Consider the following 7,274-nt stretch of genomic DNA (forward strand, 5'->3'; position numbering starts at 1 on the left):
GCTGCCAAATGTTACCGGCAACGTGATCTTTCCCTTCGGCTTGCTCCTTCCCGGGTTGATCTCTACTACCTAAAAAGAACGCAACATTCCGTTTCCCCTCTTATGTTGGTCCGACGCCAGATTTTCGCTCGTCGCTCGTGGCTCCTCGATCGTCCGCACATGGGCCAAAGGCCAAAGCCCAGCCCGAGCGAGCCAGCCTACGCGCACAAGCACACGCACTCCCCTCCTTCTATAGTACATGTGCGAGGTGAAAGGGAAGCGACTGATTTTTCCCGTCGATCCGCCGGCGCCGCCGTTGGTTTCCCTCCCCTCCGCCGGCCGCTTCGGCGGCGGGAGGGTGGGGAAACCTCGGACCCGCGCGTCCGGTGTGTAAATAGCTTGTTTTGCCTGATCGTCGTCAGTGCTATGGGGGTGGCGGCGGCGGCAACATGTTTCGTCCCACAGCTTTCCCCATGGCGATGCTCTCCTCCGGTGTGGCGTCGTCGAGCTCATGGGTGGTGGTGGTTGGCCGGCCGGGGGTCGGCTGCCTGTCCGACGTGCTCCTGGTGGTGGCGGCTTACGGTGAGGTCGCCGTTGCCGAAGGATTTTTGGTCGCTCGTTCCTTCTCCGTCCAATAAATCTTTGCTTGTTGTTGATTTGTTGGGGACTGGGCGGCGTGTATCTCCTGCTGATCTACGGATCGAGCGGTGTCTCGGCCTTCCCCTCTGATGGTGGCACCGTCGGATGGAGAAGTGATTTTGGTCCTCATGGATCTGTAGATCCCGCGAGTTCTTGGATTCTCAGGCAGGGCGGTGTGGCGGCTTCGCCGTACTGGCGATGTGAGTATCTATCTCCCCCTCCTCTTTGTTGTTGCACCGACGAAGTATCCATCGGTGGCGTGGAGGTGGGGTCCTGGAGTGTAGGAGGTGTTTGGTTGAGCTGCAGGTTTGATTCCCTCTCAAGAGATGCTGGTCCTCTTCTTCCTCTCCGGTTCCGTTCGGAGAGTGTCGTTCTCTCGGAGTATGCTGATGCCGTTGTTGGCTCTTGGTGTCGCCGCCGATATGCGTTCATCGACTTGAGATCCCGCCCGGCGTCGGGTGGCTCATGCGGCTTCAAAACCTTTATGGCGGGGGTTCCTGTACCCCTGAGGCGGCCTGTGGGCATGGCGTCTTCTCCAGCTTCGGTGAGCTCCGTCGATGGCGACGTGGTCTGCGCGTGTTCAGGCGATGAGTGTTTCGGTGGCCGGCTGTGCTTTTCTGTTGTATTTTCTTTCTGTTCAGAGGGTGTCTGTGTAATATTGTGCTATGAATAGAGCAGCTCTTTGTCTCAAAAAAAGCACACGCACTCCTTCCTCCTCACGGCCTCAAATGGGCGACGCTAGGGTTTCGCCCAGCCCCAGCCTCGGCCGCCGCTCGACCTCGGCGACCGCCGCTCCTTGGCTCCGCGGCCGCCGCTAGACATCCACGGCCGTGCCTTGACCTCCTTGGCTCCTCTGCCGCCACTCGACCTCCTTAGATCCTCGGTCGCCGCTCGACCTCCACCACCACGCTTCGCCAACACTTGCTTCCCCGTATCCGGCCCTTCATTGATATGGACTCGTGCTCCTCAGCCCTCATGGTGTTGTGCTACACGCGTGCTCCGCGGCCCCTCCTCCACGGTGTCATACAGAAAGGACGAGGGCGAGTCCTGGTTACTGACGTGTGTGGGTGTGGATGTGGGTAAGATTTTCATTGATTTCTTCTCTGTTGGAAATTGTCCAACCATTATTGATTTGACGTTTCAATTTTTCTTGTTGTTTTCACTGAATGAATTACAGGAACACACCTATCATATGCCCTAGCAGTGAAAGCCTGAACACATGTCATATGTTGGAGTAGATGCAAGTATATGGATGATGAATGGGTGCTGCCTTAAATCATCAGCACATTAGTGGTGCCCGATCAAAGTCAAACGCTCGCCCTGGACAACCCCGTTCGCCAAAGTGGTTACGCCGAGCTGTAGTTGCTGGGCGCCCATCTAGCCGCTCTGCTAGGTGTGGCGTCACTCCTGTCCCCGGCAACATGTACTTCTCTACCAGACAAATTAACTTAGATTGGGTTGCTGCAAGAGTTTTTATTGTTGATTTCGAATGTTTTTTAAGGAGAAAGGTTAGTAAATGATGTTGTTTTCTACAATGCAAATTCAGTCGTCGGCTTTGCTATTGAGTGCCAAGGTGTAGATTCGGAACTGCGGGGTTCAACATAGAGGGCTTCACTACAATATTTTCGCCATGCGGTTGATGGTTGTGAACGGCCTAAATAACATGGCCAATGAGTGGACGCTTCGTCGAATATTTTTGATCTATGCAACACTGGATCAATTACACATCCATCCACCCAACTTCAGTTTTGATATATTTGATGCATAATGCACAATGAATCTTACTTATGTTGAAAAACTTAGACATATAAGAATGTCTGCAAGCAAACCACGTACCACACATTTTAGAAGGTTTATTTTTCTACATTTCTATTTTTCTCTGCATTTGTACTAGCTATGTATCAATAAGTATTTCTACATTTTTTATTTGATGCCAAATTTTAAGGAACGCTAATCTGATGTACTTTTACAGTAATCAGCATGTTGACTTGGCGCTTGCCCGTTCGCAACATACCTTCGTATTGTCGAAGGGTTGGATGATTGTAAACCGGATGTACCATTAACGACAATGGTGTGGATGGATTGGGGAGACAAAGAATACGGGAGGACAAAGAAGTAGGATGATTTAAAGGTTAAAAAAATCAACAATGCTATTTGATGTGCAGGAGGATCCTAAACAAAACACGATTAATGTGAAACCAATTGGATATTCAGGCCCCCGGTGCAACGCACGGGCAATTACCTAGTTCCTTGAAATGTACCAGTCTCTTCGAGCTCGCTGTTAGGGATTTGGAGTTTCTGGAGCACCGCGGAGGGGATCAGGTTCAAGCCGGCCCCGCCGTCAACTAGCATCTTAGTGACCTTGAGGTTGCGGATTGTTGGTGAAACCAACATCGGCAAGCACCCGACCGCAGTTATGCGATCAGGGTGGTCCTCAATATCAAAGATGATAGGCGTGCTGGACCATTTCAGAGGCCTGCGTGACTCGACGGGTGGTTCTGCTGCATTAACTTCCCGCACCCACTGCTTGAGCTGACGGTGCGAGGTATGCAGAGAAGCACCACCGTCAATGCACAGGACCTCTGTGGCTTTCTGGAACTCCTGCTCATCAGTCTCCTCATCATCCATGTCTTCATCGTCGTCGTCATCTTCATCCTTGTCGCGGCCGCGAGGAGGTCTGTCTCCTTGCCGCGGCGTCCTCCTCGGTCGGGACATTTCTTGCCGGATCCCCCAGCACCTTCCTGGGCCTTCTCCTTGTCGCCGCTCGTATTCAGCTTTCTGTTGCTCAACAAGCTGCTCGACTTTCTTACAGTTCTGGAGATCATGGCCCTTGGTGCGGTGGATCTTGCAATACTGCTTGTTGGTGCCGTCCTGCTTGTCGGTGACCGCCACCTCCACGGCAACCTCCTTGCCGGAGTCACCAGCTTTGGCTTCCTTGGCGCCACCACCGTTGCCGGACTGCTCAACAACTAGCACCTCTTTTCCTTTCCTCTTCCTGTTGTTCCGCCGCCGGTTTTTCCTTGCCGGGGTAGCATCTTCACTGTCAGATCCTCCCGCTCCTACATTCTCCCCGGGAAGTCTCCTTCCTTCCTCAGCACGTGCACACTTGTCGGCCAGTGCATATAACTCACAGATGTCCCTGATCTTGCGCATCGCCATTTCCTCCCGCATCCTGCGGTTTCGCACGTTCTGATGGAACGCGCTGCTCACCGCGGCAGGGTGGACGTCTGGGATGTTATGCTGCACACTGCTGAATCTCTGAATGTACTTGCGCAGGGGCTCTCCTTCCTTCTGGGCGAGCAGATGAAGATCACTCTCCTGGCCATGAGGTTTGTGTCCGCCTGTGAAGGCGCCGACAAACTAATGGCACAGATCAGCCCAAGAGGATATGGAGTTGTCCGGCAAGTGCATGAGCCAGGACCTGACGTTGGGCTTGAGCACCAGCGGGAAGTAGTTGGCAAGGATCTTGTCATCCCGTCCCCCAGCAGCCTGCACCGCAATGGTGTAAATGCTGAGGAACTCCGACGGATGCGTCTTGCCGTCTTACTTCTCCGGTACGTCTGGCTTGAAGTTCTTCGTGCTGGGCCACTGGACTTGCCGCAGCTCACGAGTGAACGCAGGGCAACCTACCGCGTACGGCAGATCGCCTGGTTCCCCTGGCGCATGCATGTCAATAGAGGGCCCAGTGCGCTTGTCGGATTGACGTCGCACTTCTCTTCGGCGCTCGATGCGAGTTCGAGCGTCTTCTTGTTGTCGATCATGAAGAACTTGGCACTGATCGCGACGAGCTCGTGGATCCGACGATGCGGTGGAGTCGCTGTCGAGGTGGATCCGGCGAGTCGGCGATCTTGTCCTTCGGGGTGGTGATTGCATGGTAGTTGCACCTCCACCCATTTCGTCGCCACCGGCTTGCACCCGGCAACCCTGCCGCGGCGGCGACGCGCTCGGCCGCCATGGAGTGTGGCCGTTGGCGTAGCCGATGACACTCTGAATGGTGGCCCTCCATTCGTCGATCTTGTCCGACGTCAGAGGGTAATCTAAGAGCAGTTGAGCTCGCGCCAAAGCTTCTGCTGGAGTGGTGGGTGGCAGTGGCGGACGGCGCGAGGAGCGGGACGTGCTCGGACTTCTAACTATGTTAGAAGGAGCGGTATCCCATCTAGGCGACCGTGCCCCGCTCCTGCCAGCACGCTGGCGTGCATGCTGGTCTTGAGCGCCCCGAGATCCACCAGCTTGGTCTTGGCCTACCATGCGTATGGCACTGCGAGTGTCATGACGCTGTTGGTCTTGCGCCTCCTGAGAGTGGCACGGAACATGTACAGTCGCCGAGGTTTGTGCAGCCTTGTCCTTGGACCTGGCAGCATCACAAGCTTCCTCGTCGACGTCCATTCTTCCGCCAGCGTCCATTCCACCACCCGTTTGCTCCAACGGTGGAGGAAGTGACGTGGACGGAGCGGCTGCCGCCGAAGTCTTCTTCTTCGGTGGCATGTTGATGAAGGGAATGAAGATCTAGCTCATGTGAACGCCGGATCAGGTTCACACAATCTTGACGCCCCCTACCTGGCACGCCAAAGATGTCGGGGAAACTGATCCACGAACACCTATGGGGCCGGCGGACCGGGCCCCTTTCGATTCGGCGGGGGGCGGAGATTGCACGAAGAGCAGATCGAGGCGAAGCACACGAGCAGTTTACCCAGCTTCGGAGCTCTCCGGAGAGATAGCACTCCTACTGCTACTTGTCTGGTTGTATTATGTTCTTGCTCGCGAGAGCTAAGTGTTTTATGGCTTACGAATGAGTCGAACCTCGCGAACCTTCGAACCCCCTCTACGTTGCGCATGGGCCTCCTTTTATACGCTAAAGGGGTCACCGACAGGTGGCAACGCAGAGAAGGGTACAAATGTAAAAAGTGAGGTGGTTGGTACAGTTACTTGTACAGTGCACCCTACCTAACCTTGACGGCAGGGGACAAGGGCATTAAATGCCCATCTGAGTCGCCCAAATAGTGCAGAAAAGGACCGTTAGGGGCGCCACCGTTCAGCACGATGGCGATCTTGTCAACTTCGCATGCCACTACGCACCGCTGGCTGCACAGCCTCCCGCCACGCGCGCCTGGAGAGGCCCCCAGAGCGACACGTTGGTGGATGTGCTGGAGCGTGGGCATAGAGTGGCCGCCTGCCGCGACAAGCGCCTTGCCGCTGCTGTTATCTTGTCGGGTCCGGAAGCTTGTCGCTCACCGGGCCTCGGGGTACCTTGGTTGGTCTTCCCGGCAAGCTCCTCTTGCCGGGGCCTTGTTGCCTTGCTGGAGCGCGTGGTGCGTCGCGGCAAGTTCCTTGGAGTGCCTTGGTTGGCCTTCCCGGCAAGCTCCTCTTGACGGGGCCTTGTCTCCTGAGCTTAAATACTTTGTTCTTGAATGGCTCCAAGGGAACCACGGAGGATCTTGGCGCTCGCCCGGCAAGCCTTGCCACGGGGTGCTGCAACTGCCCGTGCACAAGTTCGGGGTACTAGGGTACCCTTATTCTAGTACACCGACAGGTACTTTTGTAACACACCCTACATTTTGGACAAGCGTGTCCCTAAGTCATGCTTCACCCCCTCCCCTCGCCCCCTTTTCGCCATTCAAAATCCTAGGCCGCCATAACCTCTCCGCTCCAGCCGCGAAACCCCACCCTCCTCTGTCCGCCACGTCACCACTGCCCAGCCGGAGCCTCTTCCCCGACAACATCGTCCACCGCAACAGCTCGACGTCCCTCGTCCACCTCCCCGGATGAGGATCTGTCGTCCATATCGCCGTCCTGCCGGTTCAGCCGCCCCATCCTCCACCTCCAAGGAGCTGCTCCGACGATCGCCTCGTCTATCGCGGCTGCTCCATCCCCACAGCGCCGCCTTAACTTGCTCCACCGGAACCGCAACATCATCACCGACTCCTCGAATGAAGCCGAGGCCAACTCGGCACCACCAAAGAGGTTGTACACTCATCGCATCGCACCTTCTCCTTAACTCGACCTCCCGGCGCTGATGGTGCTCCATCCCGCACCCCCATGGAGCGGCTACCTTGAAGCCAGTGCCGCGGGCGACATCTTCATGGCGTCTCTTCCCCAGTGCGAGGCCCCTTCGGCGGCGGCGTCCATACCAGCCGGATCTACTGCTGCTGCTCTGGCTCTCACCCGCTCGCTCGCGCTGCTGCTACTCCTGCTCTCGCTCGATCGCTCGCTCGCCCAGCTGCTGCTACTGCTCTCCCGCTCGCTCATGTTGCTGCTCTGCTCCGATTAAGCGACACTTCGGTCGACTGAATCGACTTTTGGGTCAGTCGATTTTCAGGGGTTGGGGGGAGGGGCTCGCCAGAGTTAAGGAAGAACCACCCGCAGCGGGGACGGGGGCTCGCCGAAGAGGTACCCCACTATCTATCTTAGGGTTTAGGATGGGGGGCGGGGGGCCTAGAGGGCTGGCCGGGGCGGCGGTGGCGAGTTGTTTTGGGGCGGCGAGGCGGCGCTGGGGCCGGCGGTTCGGCCGATGGTGGCTGGCGGCTCAGGGGGTGTAGGTTGAAGATGAACTACAGGCCCTCCCTAAACTACATGTCAAGTGCCTCTCTGCTGCCATTGCATTCAGTTCGACAGTAGCATTCAGATTCCACACTAAATTTCAGTTTTGACAGTTAAGT

General features: G+C 56.3%; 1 long non-coding RNA gene across 1 annotated transcript; it reads left to right on the top strand.

Moving 5' to 3' along the window:
* Positions 1-865: 865 nt before the first annotated feature.
* Positions 866-2,135, top strand: LOC123092399 (uncharacterized). Its single transcript, XR_006444529.1, has 2 exons — positions 866-1,697; positions 1,796-2,135. It is a non-coding gene; the product is annotated as an uncharacterized lncRNA (long non-coding RNA).
* Positions 2,136-7,274: the final 5,139 nt, after the last annotated feature.

The sequence above is a fragment of the Triticum aestivum genome, chromosome 1B, assembly GCF_018294505.1.
Source record: "Triticum aestivum cultivar Chinese Spring chromosome 1B, IWGSC CS RefSeq v2.1, whole genome shotgun sequence".
In the NCBI taxonomy this organism is placed as follows: Eukaryota; Viridiplantae; Streptophyta; class Magnoliopsida; order Poales; family Poaceae; genus Triticum; species Triticum aestivum.